The 16,766-nt window shown below is 42.6% G+C and overlaps 1 long non-coding RNA gene across 1 annotated transcript in view; it reads right to left on the bottom strand.

Annotated features, from left to right (window-relative positions):
- Positions 1 to 15,372, bottom strand: part of LOC133543669 (uncharacterized) — a 15,577-nt gene extending 205 nt beyond the window's left edge. Inside the window, exons 1-3 of the long non-coding RNA XR_009804470.1 lie at positions 15,017 to 15,372; positions 10,846 to 10,901; positions 1 to 526 (exon numbers count right to left, since the gene is read on the bottom strand). The exon at positions 1 to 526 is cut by the window's left edge and continues 205 nt beyond it. This is a non-coding gene — a long non-coding RNA (uncharacterized LOC133543669). The remainder of the gene's footprint in view (positions 527 to 10,845; positions 10,902 to 15,016) is intronic.
- Positions 15,373 to 16,766: the final 1,394 nt, after the last annotated feature.

The following is a 16,766-nucleotide window of genomic DNA, read 5'->3' as shown; positions in this document are numbered from 1 at the left end:
GTATATGTATGTTTGTACAGTGAATGTGCGTGTGGATGTACGAACTTTGAGTGTGTAGGTATGTATTGTATTTGTGTATGTATGTGGGAGCGTATGTATGTATACATGTATGAATAACTGTGTGTGTGTGTGTATGTGTGAGTATATATGCATATTTTTATGTACTGTGTGACAATGTGTCACTTCATTTCTGTTAGTTTTTCGTGTTTTTGTATTTACTTCCTGTTCAGTGCTCTTATTTTGTTGTATTTCCTGTTTTATTCACGGAGCACTGTTTTTTCTCTTTTCGTTGATTGGCAGCGGTTCACACCTGCTGTCAATCACACTAGTGTCTATTTATGTTTCACTCGAGCACTCCTCAGTGCTCGATGATAATATTATGTTGAGAACGTTTATCTGCACGACTGCTTTATGTTTGCTTTTGTTATTTTCTTATGAGTATTAAATATTCTTACCTTCACTCTACTCTCCTGGATTCTTGCATACTCGGGGACACACAACTGCAGCCATGCGACAGCCCAACATACTGTATATAAAAAAATAATGATTATTAAATTATTTCTTTATTTTAACAACTTCACAAATATAATGTGTTGTTTATGATGTGGCAACAAGCCAAAATATCAGAATGACAGCCAAAAGTAGTAAGCAGAGCACCGCCAGGGCCCTATTGAAATTGTTGGGTTTTATAAATTTCGACACCTTATTGAAGTCCTCAACGTGAGCAAAAAGTCTCCATATTTTGCAGGCGCATCAGGTATGGCAATGTTTTGTTTTTTTTATCATTTTGGGGTCATGAAAATTAAATTTCTAAAGTGGCTCTCGAGAGCAGGGGTCCCCAAACTTTTTGACTCGGGGGCTGCATTGGGTTAAAAATGTTGGGCCAGGGGCCGTAATTTTCATCATAGGTACACTTCAACTGTGAGAGACAGAATGTGGGGGAAAAAAATCCAGGATTCAGATTGTAGGAATTTTAAAGAATTTATTTGTAAATTATGGTGGAAAATAAGTATTTGGTCAACCATTCAAAGCTCTCACTGATGGAAGGAGTTTTTGGCTCAAAATCTCACGATACAGTCCACTTGCATCGGGACCAAAGAGGTGCAGTGACCGCCAAGATTTATGCTGAGATTTACTTTTATGCGCGCTGATCTTTTCCAAACGGTTTCTCATTGCATTTTCCTAATGATTGACCTGAGAGAATTTCATATGAAAACATGAAAACAGCGCCGTGGTTCAGCTACAGTTTTAATTTTAGATAAGGCATAACTATTAAGTAAAAAAATAAGAAAACAGTTAGGAAGTGCATTCATAATGCAAGCGCCTGAATTCTAATGAACACCAGGGGAGAATGTGGCCCACTTTTCTTGCACTTTGCAAGATGTTTGTTTTGCAAGATGTGGCTTGACATTAAAAACGGTATCGAAAAAAAATAATAAATGAATGAATAAACTTTGAAAAAATACACAACACTTAAATGAAATGGATCAAAATAAAGTGACCAGGGGAGATTGGGGTTGATTGTCACACTTATCATATCCGCCACCAGAGGGCGCTGCCCCTTACATTGAGGTTGAGGAATTTAGATCAAAGCTCACTGCTAAGATTGGCTTATTGTTTTTATTGAATAGTAGTCTATTTATTTCCATTCCTATTTTTCATCTTTATTACTTAGGTGATTTTTTTTTATCCGATATTTGTTTCCACTACCGCACCTTAAATTGGAGTCCTTAATCTCGTTATATGCAAATATATTGACAATAAAGTACATTCTATTCTATTATATTCTACCTAGTGAACCATTTTTGTGTTTGTCATGTCTAATTGTAAATACTCAGCTCCTCAATTTTTGCCTTGTAGGTTTTTTACACAGTGTCTTTAAAATAAAAGAAAAGTGTAAAATGCAATTTATAGTTTAAATTGTTATTAGTGAGCTAACGAGCTGTTACAAGGTTATTAGCCTCGACGCCAGCAAGAAATATAATATGCAGTCAGTTTGGGGGTGGAGGAGCCAAAAATGTGTACTCAAGTAAGAGTACTGTTACTTTAGAGCAAGGGTGTCTAAATCATTTTAGATCGGGGGCCAAATGGCCACCCCCAAGTGGGCCGGACTGGTAAAATCACGGCACGATAACTTAAAAATAAAGACAACTTAAAAAATGTTTCTTTTTTTTTTTAATAGAACAAGCACATTCTGAAAATGTACAAATTAATATATATATATTTTTTACACTTACATGTTGAGGTTAATAGTATTCTACCTTTATTTGTCGTTATTTATACTTTCTGAATAAATGGTGTGATAATGTTCATCAGTCATTGGTGTTCATTTTCAATCTATCAAGAAAAAAAAATATATTGAAATCAAATTACAGGATTTTTTTATGTAGTTTGCTCATTTTCTTCAACTGGTGCACTAACATATGGTTTAATATTTTTTACATATGTAGCATCAGCTACAAATATACAAAGAATTACTATTGTGACATCTAGTGGACACATTTATAACAGCGGTTTCTTTCATTCAAAAATTCGGCTCATTTTTATACTTCCCAAGGTTCGGATAAAACCCGTTCGCGACCCTGATTTGGCCCTTGGGCCGTACGTTTGATACCCATTCTTTAGAGTAATGTGACTCAAGTAAAAGGTAGTCATCCAAATATTTACTTGAGTAAGAATAGTTCAGCGGAAAAAAAATACTCAATTGTGCGATGAGGTGGCGACTTGTCCAGGGTGTACGCAGCCTTCCGCCCGAATGCAGCTGAGATAGGCCCCAGCGGCCTCAAAAGGGAAAAGCGGTAGGAAATGGATGGATGGCTGAGCGATTGGTAGTAAATCTAAATTTATTTAATCTATTTTTTTTTCATGTTACTTGCACTACAACCATATTTGGTGTGTGTGTGTGTGTGTGTGTGTGTGTGTGTGTGTGTGTGTGTGTTTGAACATAAATCATGGATCCAATAAGGAAAGTTAATGATTGTCTCACACACACACACACACACATTTGACCCATCACCCTTGATCACCCCCTGGGAGGTGAGGGGAGCAGTGAGCAGCAGCAGTGGCCGCGCCCGGGAATCATTTTTGGTGATTTTACCCTCAATTCCAACCCTTGATGCTGAGTGCCAAGCAGGGAGGTAATGGGTCCCATTTTTATAGTCTTTGGTATGACTCGGCCAGGGTTTTAACTCCCAACCTACCCATCTCAGGATTTAACCAATCACAATTTTACAAGAAAAGCTTGAAATGTTGGCAATTTTATGAAAAGAGTCGTAATTTTATTGGACAAAAGTCACAATTTAAAAAAATGTTATACATTTCAACATTTTTATGTTGTACTTAAGACTCTGGCATATCGGTTTTTTTAAAGCCAAGTGTTGGGTCTAAAATGACACCCAGGGAACATTTTCACTAATATTTTGTATTATTTCCTTATTAACAGTTGTATTTGGAAAGGATGACATTTTATATTTGTTTACAGAATACTTTGTTGTTGTTTTCTTAATGCTGTCACGATGGAAACGCATTGTGGATGCGCGTTGAGTCACCCCAAGATGCAAGAGGACCAGATCGGACAAGATTGGCAGGTAAGAGCTTGTTTTAATACAAAAAGGATGATTACACTGGTACAAAGCAGACGAAATGAACAAAAAAAAGGCGCGCGCCGAACGCACGGGAAGTTAAGATAAAACTTAGCACGGAACTAGACATGGGAATATAACCACCGCAAACAAAATATCCAGGCTGAACAAAGGGAGAAGGCAGGCTTAAATACAGGTAGTAATCAAAACACAGGTGAGCGTCAACCGAAAGTAGCAGGTGGAATAAATACGAAACAAAAAAGGAAGTGCACAAACTAAGAATCCAAAACAAACCAAGAATACAAAAGGACTCAAAAACCGAAATAAAAATGTGATCCAAGAAGCGGATCACAACACTAGCGTCCTTTAGCCATGTTAGAGTCTTAGAGTGCTTTGAAGGCTACAACAGCCACATCATCCAAGCGTTTTTTATCATCTTTAAAAACCAAAACATACAACAATAAATGTGTGTTGTTGTCTTTTATAACAATTATGAATGATAGGCAAAATAAAATAAAACAAAAAGTGCAGTTCCCCTTGCATTAAAACTATACCGACAAGTGCAATTTATCCAAAAGTTTACCTAAGTATATCCATCCATCCATCCATTTTCTACTGCTTATTCCCTTTTGGGGTCGCGGGGGGCGCTGGCGCCTATCTCAGCTACAATCGGGCGGAAGGCGGGGTACACCCTAGACAAGTCGCCACCTCATGGCAGGGCCAACACAGATAGACAGACAACATTCACACTCACATTCACACACTAGGGCCAATTTAGTGTTGCCAATCAACCTATCCCCAGGTGCATGTCTTTGGAAGTGGGAGGAAGCCGGGGTACCCAGAGGGAACCCACGCATTCACGGGGAGAACATGCAAACTCCACACAGAAAGATCCCGAGCCTGGATTTGAACCCAGGACTGCAGGAACTTCGTATTGTGAGGCAGACGCACTAACCCCTCTGCCACCGTGAAGCCCTAAAGAGTAACATGACAGTGGAAATTTCACAAGAATTCACCAAAAATCGGAAATCATTCCCAATACCCCTAAGTATATAACTAAATAAATGTAGTGAGATACTACCCACTTCTTTGGCAACACATTTTGGCCACGTTCATTCATTAAATTGAGCTCATGATACAGTAAAAGGGACAAGCGGTAGATAATGGATGCAGTAAATTGATTGATACAGACACGTTTGTTATTGGATAGTTTCTAATTCTCTTCTGCCCTGGAGACTTTGTATGTGTAAGTAATATGCAACTATAATATTTGATACTTGTTTATATTGACAAATGAGCTGTTTTGGATCACAGTATTGGTCAATTCAGATGACAGAACATGTACACTGGGGCAAAAAAGTATTTAGTCAGCCACCGATTGTGCAAGTTCCCTCACTTCAAATGATGACGGAGGTCTGTAATTTTCATCATAGGTACACTTCAACTGTGAGAGACAGAATGTGGGGGGAAAATCCAGTATTTCACATTGTAGGGATTTTAAATAATTTGTGAATTATGGTGGAAAATAAGTATTTGGTCCACCATTCAAAGCCCTCACTGATGGAAGGAGGTTTTGGCTCAAAATCTCACGATACATGGCCCCATTCATTCTTTCCTTAACACGGATCAATCGTCCTGTCCCTTTAGCAGAAAAACAGCCCCAAAGCATGATGTTTCCACTCCCCTGCTTCACAGTAGTTATGGTGTTCCTGGGATGCAACTCAGTATTATTCTTCCTCTAAACACGACGAGTTGAGTTTATACCAAAAAGTTCTATTTTGGTTTCATCTGACCACATGACATTCTCCCAATCCTCTGCTGTATCATCCATGTATCCATTTTGGTATAAACTCAACTCGTCGTGTTTGGAGGAAGAAGAATACTGAGTTGCATCCCAAGAACACCATACCTACTGTGAATCATGGGGGTGGAAACATCATGCTTTGGGGCTGTTTTTCTGCTAAGGGGACAGGACGATTGATCCGTGTTAAGGAAAGAATGAATGGGGCCATGTATCGTGAGATTTTGAGCCAAAACCTCCTTCCATCAGTGAGAGCTTTGAATGGTTGACCAAATACTTATTTTCCACCACAATTTACAAATAAATTCTTTAAAATTCCTACAATGTGAATTCCTGGATCACATTCTGTCTCTCACAGTTGAAGTGTACCTTTGATGAAAATTACAGACCTCGGTCATCATTTTAAGTGGGAGAACTTGCACAATCGGTGGCTGACTAAATACTTTTTTGCCGCACTGTATGTTCAGTTTTTGTGCTTAGCTGTTGTGTAGTTGCTTGTTCAGAGTTTATATCTGAGTTTAGATCCAAGCCGATATAATCCGATACGTATTATGTCGCTGATATCAATACCAGATTGGGACAGCCCTACTAAGAATACAACTTGGTCCAAATATGGGAGCTGGATACCACTTTCCAGCTGTGATTTGCCACACACCAAGTTTCGATGCAACACACCACAGCTGTGGTTACACAAGCGTGTGATTGGTTGTTTTTTTTTTCTTTTTTTATAGTTCGCCAGCCACCATAGAATGTGTGAAAAACAAGAGGGACGAATGTGTTAAGGTTAAAGGCAACCGCCATGCCGGGTGTTGTTGAGTGTTACAAGAACGGGAGGGAAAAGTGTTAAAAACAACAAAAAAAAGTATACGGCCACCTTTTACACAAGAAAATTAGTGGTTTGTCATATCTAGCGAACTTGCTGGATTTTAACTCAGGCAGTTTAAAAAGTGAACAGAATTTTTCTCCATAATGTCAGATGTTTAGGGTTCACTTGTTGCTAAGCAGACTTCCCAGTGCTCTAGAACGGGATGTAAGACTGACTACTGCAGAAATTAAAATAAACTATATTGCCAAAAGTATTTGACCACCTGCCTTGACTCACATAAGAACTTGAAGTGCCATCCCATTCCTAACCCATATGGTTCAATATGATGTGGGTCCACCTTTTGCAGCTATTACAGCTTCAACTCTTCTGGGAAGGCTGTCCACAAGGTTGCAGCGTGTGTTTATAAGAATTTTAGACCATTCTTCCAAAAGCGCATTGGTGATGTTGGTTGAGAAGACCTGGCTTTCAGTCTCCGTTCTAATTCATCCCAAAGGTGTTCTATCGGGTTCAGGTCAGGACTCTGTGCAGGCCAGTCAAGTTCATCCACACTAGACTCGGTCATCCATGTCTTTATGGACCTTAGTGTGTGCACTGGTCCACAGTCATGTTGGAAGAGGAAGGGGCCCGCTCTAAACTGTTCCCACAAGGGTGGGAGCATGGAATTGTCCAAAATGTTTTGGTATTCTCAAGCATTCAAAGTTCCTTTCACTGGAACTAAGGGGTTAAGCCCAACTCCTGAAAAACAACCCCACACCATAATTCCTCCTCCACCAAATTTCACACTCGGCACAATGCAGTCTACCGCTTGTCCCTTACAGGGTCGGAGGGTCGGTTAGATAGATAGATAGATAGATAGATAGATAGATAGATAGATAGATAGATAGATAGATAGATAGATAGTACTTTATTGATTCCTTTAGGAGAGTTCCCTCAGGAAAATTACAATTGCTTGGGGGAGGGGGGGGGGGGGGGTAGGAGCCTATCTCAGCTGTATTCGGGTGGAAGGCGCGGTAAACCCTGGACAAGTTGCCACCTCATCGCAGGGCCAACACAGATAGTATATAGTGTTCATTTTCAGATGGCCCGCTAGCTACACAACAACCGCATTGGTCAGATAGTGTTTCCCTATTATAACACTTATTTGCGTAAGTCACCTGTTGCTAGGCAGAATCCATAGTGCTCAGGAAGACGGATGCACTAAAGGAATTTGCTTTTCGAAAATAGGTGACAAGTTTATTTGTTCACATTTATTTGTACTAATCGGTAATTATTTACACGACACATTTTGTGGAGGAAAAAATAGCACCATCTTCTGGATGTGGTGGGGCACTGTGGCATCTGCCCCTATCCATCCATTTCCTACCGCTTGTCCCTTTCCGTTCGTAAAGGGGCTGGAGCCTATCCCAGCTGCATTTGTGCGGAAGGCGGTGCACACCCTGCACAAGTCGCTACCTCATCGCAGGGCCAACACAGATAGTATAGTGTTTATTTTTAGATGGTTCGCTAGCACACAACAACCGCATTGGTCAAATAGTTTTTTCCCTATTACGTCACTTATTTGTGTAAATCACCTGTTGCTAGGCAGAATCCATAGCGCTCAGGAACGGGATGTAAGACAGATGTACTAAAGGAATTTCCTTTCGAAAACAGGTGACAACTTTAATTGTGCACATTTATTTGTACTAATCGGTGTTATTTACACGACACATTTTGTGGAGGAAAAAGTAGCCCCATCTTCTGGATGTGGTGGGGCACTGTGGCATCTGCCCCTATCCATCCATCCATTTCCTACCGCCTGTCCCTTCCAGAGTCGCCACCTCATCGCAGGGCCAACACAGATAGTAGTGTTTATTTTCAGAAGGCCCGCTAGCTACACAACAACCGCATTGGTGAAATAGTTGTTTTCACTATTACGTCACTTATTTGCATAAGTCACCTGTTGCTAGGCAGAATCCATAGTGCTCAGGAACGGGATGTAAGACAGATGTAGTAAAGGAATTTGCTTTAGAAAATAGGTAACAAGTTTATTTGTACACTTTTGGGGCGGCATAGCTCGGTTGGTAGAGCGGCCGTGCCAGCAACTTGAGGGTTGCAGGTTCAATTCCCGCTTCCGCCATCCTAGTCACTGCCGTTGTGTCCTTGGGCAAGACACTATCCCCACATGCTCCCAGTGCCACCCACACTGGTTTAAATGTAACTTAGATATTGGGTTTCACTATGTAAAGCGCTTTGAGTCACTAGAGAAAAGCGCTATATAAATATAATCCCCTTCACTTTTATTTGTACATGTAAAGCGTTGTGAGTCACTAGAGAAAAGCGCTATATAAATATAATTCACTTCACAATTCACTTCACTTTTATTTGTACTAATCGGTAATTATTTACACGACACATTATGTGGAGGAAAAAGTAGCACCATCTTCTGGATGTGGTGGGGCACTGTGGCATCTGCCCCTATCCATCCATCCATCCATTTCCTACCGTTTGTCCCTTCCAGAGTCGAGGGGGCTATCTCAGCTACAATCGGGCGGAAGGCGGGGTACACCCTGCACAAGTCGCCACCTCATTGCAGGGCCAACACAGATAGTATATATTGTTTATTTTTAGATGGTTCGCTAGCTACACAACCGTATTGGTCAAATAGTTTTTTTCCCTATTACGTCACTTATTTGTGTAAGTCACCTGTTGCTAGGCAGAATCCATAGTGCTCAGGAACGGGATGTAAGACAGATGTACTAAAGGAATTTCCTTTCGAAAATAGGTGACAACTTTAATTGTGCACATTTATTTGTACTAATCGCTATTATTTACATTATGTAGAAGAAAAAGTAGGATAATCTTTTGGATGTGGTGGGGCACTGTGGCATCTGCCCCTCCATCCATCCATCCATTTTCTACCGCTTATTCCCTTTTGGGGTCGCGGGGGGCGCTGGCGCCTATCTCAGCTACAATCGGGCGGAAGGCGGGGTACACCCTGGACAAGTCGCCACCTCATTGCAGGGCCAACACAGATAGTATATATTGTTTATTTTTAGATGGTTCGCTAGCTACACAACCGTATTGGTCAAATAGTTTTTTCCCTATTATGTCACTTATTTGCGTAAGTCACCTGTTGCTAGGCAGAATCCATAGCGCTCAGGAACGGGATGTAAGACAGATGTACTAAAGGAATTTCCTTTCGAAAATAGGTGACAACTTTAATTGTGCACATTTATTTGTACTAATCGCTATTATTTACATTATGTAGAAGAAAAAGTAGGATAATCTTTTGGATGTGGTGGGGCACTGTGGCATCTGCCCCTCCATCCATCCATCCATTTTCTACCGCTTATTCCCTTTTGGGGTCGCGGGGGGCGCTGGCGCCTATCTCAGCTACAATCGGGCGGAAGGCGGGGTACACCCTGGACAAGTCGCCACCTCATTGCAGGGCCAACACAGACAGTATATATTGTTTATTTTTAGATGGTTCGCTAGCTACACAACCGTATTGGTCAAATAGTTTTTTCCCTATTATGTCACTTATTTGCGTAAGTCACCTGTTGCTAGGCAGAATCCATAGCGCTCAGGAACGGGATGTAAGACAGATGTACTAAAGGAATTTCCTTTCGAAAATAGGTGACAACTTTAATTGTGCACATTTATTTGTACTAATCGCTATTATTTACATTATGTAGAAGAAAAAGTAGGATAATCTTTTGGATGTGGTGGGGCACTGTGGCATCTGCCCCTCATGTGGAGTAATTAGATTTCAAAGGTTCCATACATGCACTGCAACTGATAATATATATATATATATATATATATATATATATATATATATAGTTAATTTTAGAGTTATATTATTTGTTTTTATTACATCATATAATTGGCGGCATAGCTCGGTTGGTAGAGCGGCCGTGCCAGCAACTTGAGGGTTGCAGGTTCGATCCCCGCTTCTGCCATCCTAGTCACTGCCGGTGTGTCCTTGGGCAAGACACTTTACCCACCTGCTCTCAGTGGCACCCACACTGGTTTAAATGTAACTTAGATATTGGGTTTCACTATGTAAAGCGCTTTGAGTCAATTTGAGAAAAGCGCTATATAAATATAATTCACTTCACTTCACTAATTGTGGGGTTAGCTGTTGCTAGGCAGAATTCAATAGTCTCAAGTACTGAGAGTAAAACAGACATACACCCCAAAAACATACTTTTAAAATACAAGTGAAGTGAATTATATTTATATAGCGCTTTTCTCTAGTTACTCAAAGCTCTTTACATAGTGAAAACCCAATATCTAAGTTACATTTAAACCAGTGTGGGTGGCACTTGGAGCTGGTGGGTAAAGTGTCTTGCCCAAGGACACAACGGCAGTGACTAGGATGGCGGAAGCGGGGATCGAACCGGGAACCCTCATGTTGCTGGCACGGCCGCAAGTTAATTTTTTTTAAACTTATTTCCCTAAACTAAATCATGACTTTGTATCAAATATAAAAAAAACATATAAGAAAGACACTCTTTTTTTTAATTTCCCACTACCTAAGTTTTAAAAGTGTGTCAGATTACATTTGGGTCCAGTCTCTCCATGCAGGGACACAAACTTACCGCATGATCGTCGTAAAGAAGTGAAAAGCCCATAAAAATAATGAAAGTCATTACCTTTAAGATGAAACTTGCTGCAAAGTGAGGATCTTTAATCTTGCAGTAAAATTGCCCTGCGAGGAGAAAAAAAAAAAAAAGAGTAAAAAAATTGCAGACATTTTATGACTGCTGCGCTTTTTGGCTTTAAAGGTTATTGCTCAAGTGATTTGTGGGGGACCCCTGGAAAAAAAAAAAAAAAAAAAAAACATCTTTCAGACATGGTAGAGGCATGGATAAATAACAGGGAGAGACAGAAAGAATGCGCACTGCAGCATTGGAGATGAAAAACAAACACGCTTATTTCACCCCGGCGTGGGGTCAGACGCCATGGCGACGAGGGGGGAGGGGGGGATACCATGAAATATTGATGCTTTTTTTTTTTTTTGGGGACGTGGTGATTGTATGATTTCTGACAGCATGGCGCTGGGACCCTCCCCTACAGAGACACTACTCATGTCTGTTGTCACATCCTGAAGACTGATGCGTATTCCTTTTATACTCTATGGGCACAAGTATTGGGTCACCTGACATTTACATTCCGAGTAAAGGTGCACCATCAATTGATTAACGTGGACCCCGACTTAAAGAAGTTGAAAACTTATTCGGGTGTTACCATTTAGTGGTCAATTGTACGGAATATGTACTGTACTGTGCAATCTACTAATAAAAGTCTCAATCAATCAATCAAACCCCAATATGTAGTCTTTCTAAACTGGCAATAAACTGGGGTTGAACTTTCACCGTCATAATTTCATTAACTGGACAAGTAAAAATTGATTCCACAAGAAAGTCCGCCTTCTTAACAGAACAGAACGAGTGTTTTATCGGCCCTCGACATGTTCTAAAAATATTATGAATTAATTGCTAGTGAGGTATTTCAGCTATATTGCATATTCCAACACCTATTTGCTTTGTCACCAATAAATTACACAAAAGCTAAGATCACAATGTTTTTTTTTCCAAGTACGAAACCCAAAACGAGTGAAGTTGGCACGTTGTCCATCATCCATCCATCTTCCGCTTATCCGAGGTCGGGTCGCGGGGGCAACAGCCTAAGCAGGGAAACCCAGACTTCCCTCTCCCCAGCCACTTCGTCTAGCTCTTACCGGGGGATCCCGAGGCGTTCCCAGGCCAGCCGGGAGACATAGTCTTCCCAACGTGTCCTGGGTCTTCCTACCGGATGGACGTGTCCTAATCACCTCCCTAGGGAGGCGTTCGGGTGGCATCCTGACCAGATGCCCGAACCACCTCATCTGGCTCCTGTCGATGTGAAGGAGCAGCGGCTTTACTTTGAGTTCCTCCCGGATGGCAGAGCTTCTCACCCTATCTCTAAGGGAGAGCCCCGCCACACGGCGGAGGAAACTCATTTCGGCCGCTTGTACCCGTGATCTTATCCTTTCGGTCATGACCCAAAGCTCATGACCATAGGTGAGGATGGGAACGTAGATCGACCGGTAAATTGAGAGCTTTGCCTTCCGGCTCAGCTCCTTCTTCACCACAACGGATCGGTACAACGTCCGCATTACTGAAGACGCCGCACCGATCCGCCTGTCGATCTCACGATCCACTCTTCCCTCGCTCGTGAACAAGACTCCTAGGTACTTGAACTCCTCCACTTGGGGCAGGGTCTCCTCCCCAACCCGGAGATGGCATTCCACCCTTTTCCGGGCGAGAACCATGGAGTCGGACTTGGAGGTGCTGATTCTCATTCCGGTCGCTTCACACTCGGCTGCGAACCGATCCAGCGAGAGCTGAAGATCCCGGTCAGATGAAGCCATCAGGACCACATCATCTGCAAAAAGCAGAGACCTAATCCTGCGGTTACCAAACCGGAACCCCTCAACGCCTTGACTGCGCCTAGAAATTCTGTCCATAAAAGTTATGAACAGAATCGGTGACAAAGGACAGCCTTGGCGGAGTCCAACCCTCACTGGAAACGTGTTCGACTTACTGCCGGCAATGCGGACCAAGCTCTGGCACTGATCGTACAGGAAGCGGACCGCCACAATAAGACAGTCCGATACCCCATACTCTCTGAGCACTCCCCACAGGACTTCCCGAGGGACACGGTCGAATGCCTTCTCTAAGTCCACAAAGCACATGTAGACGTTGTGTAAATGGTAAATATAAACAGAATACAATAATTTGCAAATCCTTTTCAACTTATATTCAATTGAATAGACTGCAAAGACAAGATACTTAATGTTCCAACTGAGAAACGTATTATTAACTTAGAATTTAATGGCAGCAACACATTGCAAAAAAGTTGGCACAGGGGCATTTTTACCACTGTGTTACATGGCCTTTCCTTTTAACAACACTCAGTAAACGTTTGGGAACTGAGGAGACCAATTTTTGAAGCTTTTCAGGTGGAATTTTTCCCCCATTCTTGCTTGATGTACAGCTTAAGTTCTTCAAAAGTCCAGGGTCTCCGTTGTGGTATTTTAGGCTTCATAATGCACCGCTCATTTTCAATAGGAGACAAGTCTAGACTACAGACAGGCCAGTCTAGTACCCACACCCTTTCACTATGAAGCCACGCTGTTGTAACACGTGGTTTGGCTTTGTCTTGCTGAAATAAGCAGGGGCGTCCATGAAAAAGACGTTGCTTGGATGGCAACATATGTCGCTCCAAAACCTGTATGTACCTTTCAGCATTAATGGTGCCTTCACAGATGTGTAAGTTACCCATGCTTGGGCACTAATACACCCCCATACCATCACAGACGCTGGCTTTTCAACTTTGCGCATAGAACAGTCCGGATGTTTTTTTTTTTTCCTCTTTGGTCTGGAGGACACAACATCCACAGTTTCCAAAAACTATTTGAAATGTGGACTCGTCGGACCACAGAACACTTTTCCACTTTGCATCAGTCCATCTTAGATGAGCTCGGGCCCAGCGAAGCCGGTGGGGTTTCTGGGTGTTGTTGATAAATGGCTTTTGCTTTGCATAGCAGAGCTTTAACTTGCACTTACAGATGTAGCGACCAACTGTAGTTACTGACAGTGGTTTTCTGGAGTGTTCCTGAGCCCATGTGGTGATATCCTTTACACACTGATGTCGCTTTTTGATGCAGTACCACCTGAGGGATCGAAGGGCCATAATATCAGCACTTATGTGCAGTGATTTATCAAGATAAACTAAAGAAAGAAAGAAAGAGAGAATATTACGGACCGTAGATGGTGAAATCCTTAAATTCCTTGCAATAAAAATGTTGTTCTTAAACTGTTGGACAACTGCTCACACGTTTGTTCACAAAGTGGTGACCCTTGCCCCCTCCTTGTTTGTGAACTACTGAGCATTTCATGGAAGCTGCTTTTATACCCAATCATGGAACCCACCTGTTCCCAATTTGCCTGTTCACCTGTGGGATGTTCCAAATAAGTGTTTGAGGAGCATTCCTCAACTTTCTCAGTCTTTTTTGCCACTTGTGCCAGCTTTTTTGAAACACGTTGCAGGCATCAAATTCCAAATGAGTTAATGTTTGCAAAAAATAACAAAGTTGCTCAGTTTGGAGGTTAAATATCTTGTCTTTGCAGTCTATTTAATTGAATATAGGTTGAAAAGGATTCGCAGATCATTGTATTCTGTTTTTTTTACCATTTACACAACGTGCGAACTTCACTGATTTTGGGTTTTGCACAATAAATGTTTTTTTGTATCCTTAAAGGCCTACTGAAACCCAATACTACCGACCACGCAGTCTGATAGTTTATATATCAATGATGAAATATTAACATTGCAACACATGCCAATACAGCCGGTTTAGTTTACTAAATTGCAATTTTAAATTTCGCGCGAAGTATCCTGTTGAAAAAATCGGTATGATGACACGTGCGCGTGACGTCACGGATTGTAGCGGACATTTTGATCCAGCACCGTTCCCAGCTATAAGTTGTCTACTTTAATCGCATAATTACACAGCATTCTGGACATCTGTGTTGCTGAATCTTTTGCAATTTGTTCAATTGATAATGGAGACGTCAAAGAAGAAAGATGTAGGTGGGAAGCGGTGTATTGCGGCCGCCTTTAGCAACACAAACACAGCCGGCGTTTCCTTGTTTACATTCCCGAAAGATGACGGTGAAGCTTTACTATGGAACAAAGCGGTCTAGCGAACATGGTTCCCTACCACATGTCAACAGGCAGGTTTCGGTGAGAAAATGGTGGTAATAAGTCGCCTCTTACCGTAAACATGAGCGGATAGCTTGCGTCGTTCCTCCTGCAGCTGCGGACTCTCTTGCCTCCTCCCACCGTCCGCCCCCGGTCGTCGGATACTTACACCGTGGAGAAGGGGAAAAAATAATAATCTCAGCCCACCTGCCTTCCCTCGTCGAGAAACGTGGCTTCCCTCGGAGACACTGGTGGTCACCACACCCCTCCGACTCTCAGGTTGTACAGGTACGACCATATGATCTCACTAAAGCACTAGTAACACAATAAGCAGATAAGGGATTTTCCAGAATTATCCTAGTAAATGTGTCTAATAACATCTGAATCGCTCCCACTGCCCTCGTCTTTTTTTCTTCTAGTCCTTCACCTTCACTTTCCTCATCCACAAATCTTTCATCCTCGCTCAAATTAATGGGAAAAACGTCGCTTTCTCGGTCCGAATCGCTATTGCTGCTGGTGGCCATTATTGTAAACAATATGAGGATGTGAGGATCTCCACAACCCGTGACGTCACGCGCACATCGTCTGCTACGTCCGGTACAGGCAAGGCTTTTTTATTAGCGACCAAAAGTTGCGAACTTTATCGTGGATGTTCTCTACTAAATCCTTTCAGCAAAAATATGGCAATATCGTGAAATGGTCAAGTATGACATATAGAATGTACCTGCTATCCCCGTTTGAATAAGAAAATCTCATTTCAGTAGGCCTTTAATGTTCAAAATCTTTCAAAGTGGCTCCACGCAATATATTTCTGTGGAGAAAAAGATTGGACGCCCCTGAGCGAGCTGGTCGGCGGTTGGTTAACCATCCATCAATGTTTACTTATATAGCCCTATATTACAAGTGTCTCAAAGGGCTGCACAAGCCACAAGAAGTAGCTAGCGCTATAAGCTGAAGTCCCTGCCTGGACCGTGATGTGACGGTTCGTCTCCCAGCGACCCAGTCGGTGTTTGACCACCAAGTGTAATATTAACCATTAACAACAATAGTCGCTAATGTTAGCCATCGGCTGTGACATCCATCCATCCATCCATCATCTTCCGCTTATCCGAGGTCGGGTCGCGGGGGCAACAGCCTAAGCAGGGAAACCCAGACTTTCCTCTCCCCAGCCACTTCGTCTAGCTCTTCCCGGGGGATCCCGAGGCGTTCCCAGGCCAGCCGGGAGACATAGTCTTCCCAACGTGTCCTGGGTCTTCCCCGTGGCCTCCTACCGGTTGGACGTGTCCTAAACACCTCCCTAGGGAGGCGTTCGGGTGGCATCCTGACCAGATGCCCGAACCACCTCATCTGGCTCCTCTCGATGTGAAGGAGCAGCGGCTTCACTTTGAGTTCCTCCCGGATGGCAGAGCTTCTCACCCTATCTCTAAGGGAGAGCCCCGCCACACGGCGGAGGAAACTCATTTCGGCCGCTTGTACCCGTGATCTTATCCTTTCGGTCATGACCCAAAGCTCATGACAATAGGTGAGGATGGGAACGTAGATCGACCGGTAAATTGAGAGCTTTGCCTTCCGGCTCAGCTCCTTCTTCACCACAACGGATCGGTACAACGTCCGCATTACTGAAGACGCCGCACCGATCCGCCTGTCGATCTCACGATCCACTCTTCCCTCACTCGTGAACAAGACTCCTAGGTACTTGAACTCCTCCACTTGGGGCAGGGTCTCCACCCCAACCCGGAGATGGCATTCCACCCTTTTCCGGGCGAGAACCATGGACTCGGACTTGGAGGTGCTGATTCTCATTCCGGTCGCTTCACACTCGGCT

Source organism: Nerophis ophidion, linkage group LG26, assembly GCF_033978795.1.
Source record: "Nerophis ophidion isolate RoL-2023_Sa linkage group LG26, RoL_Noph_v1.0, whole genome shotgun sequence".
Lineage (NCBI taxonomy): Eukaryota > Metazoa > Chordata > Actinopteri > Syngnathiformes > Syngnathidae > Nerophis > Nerophis ophidion.
This window is presented reverse-complemented; position numbering and strand designations above follow the sequence as displayed.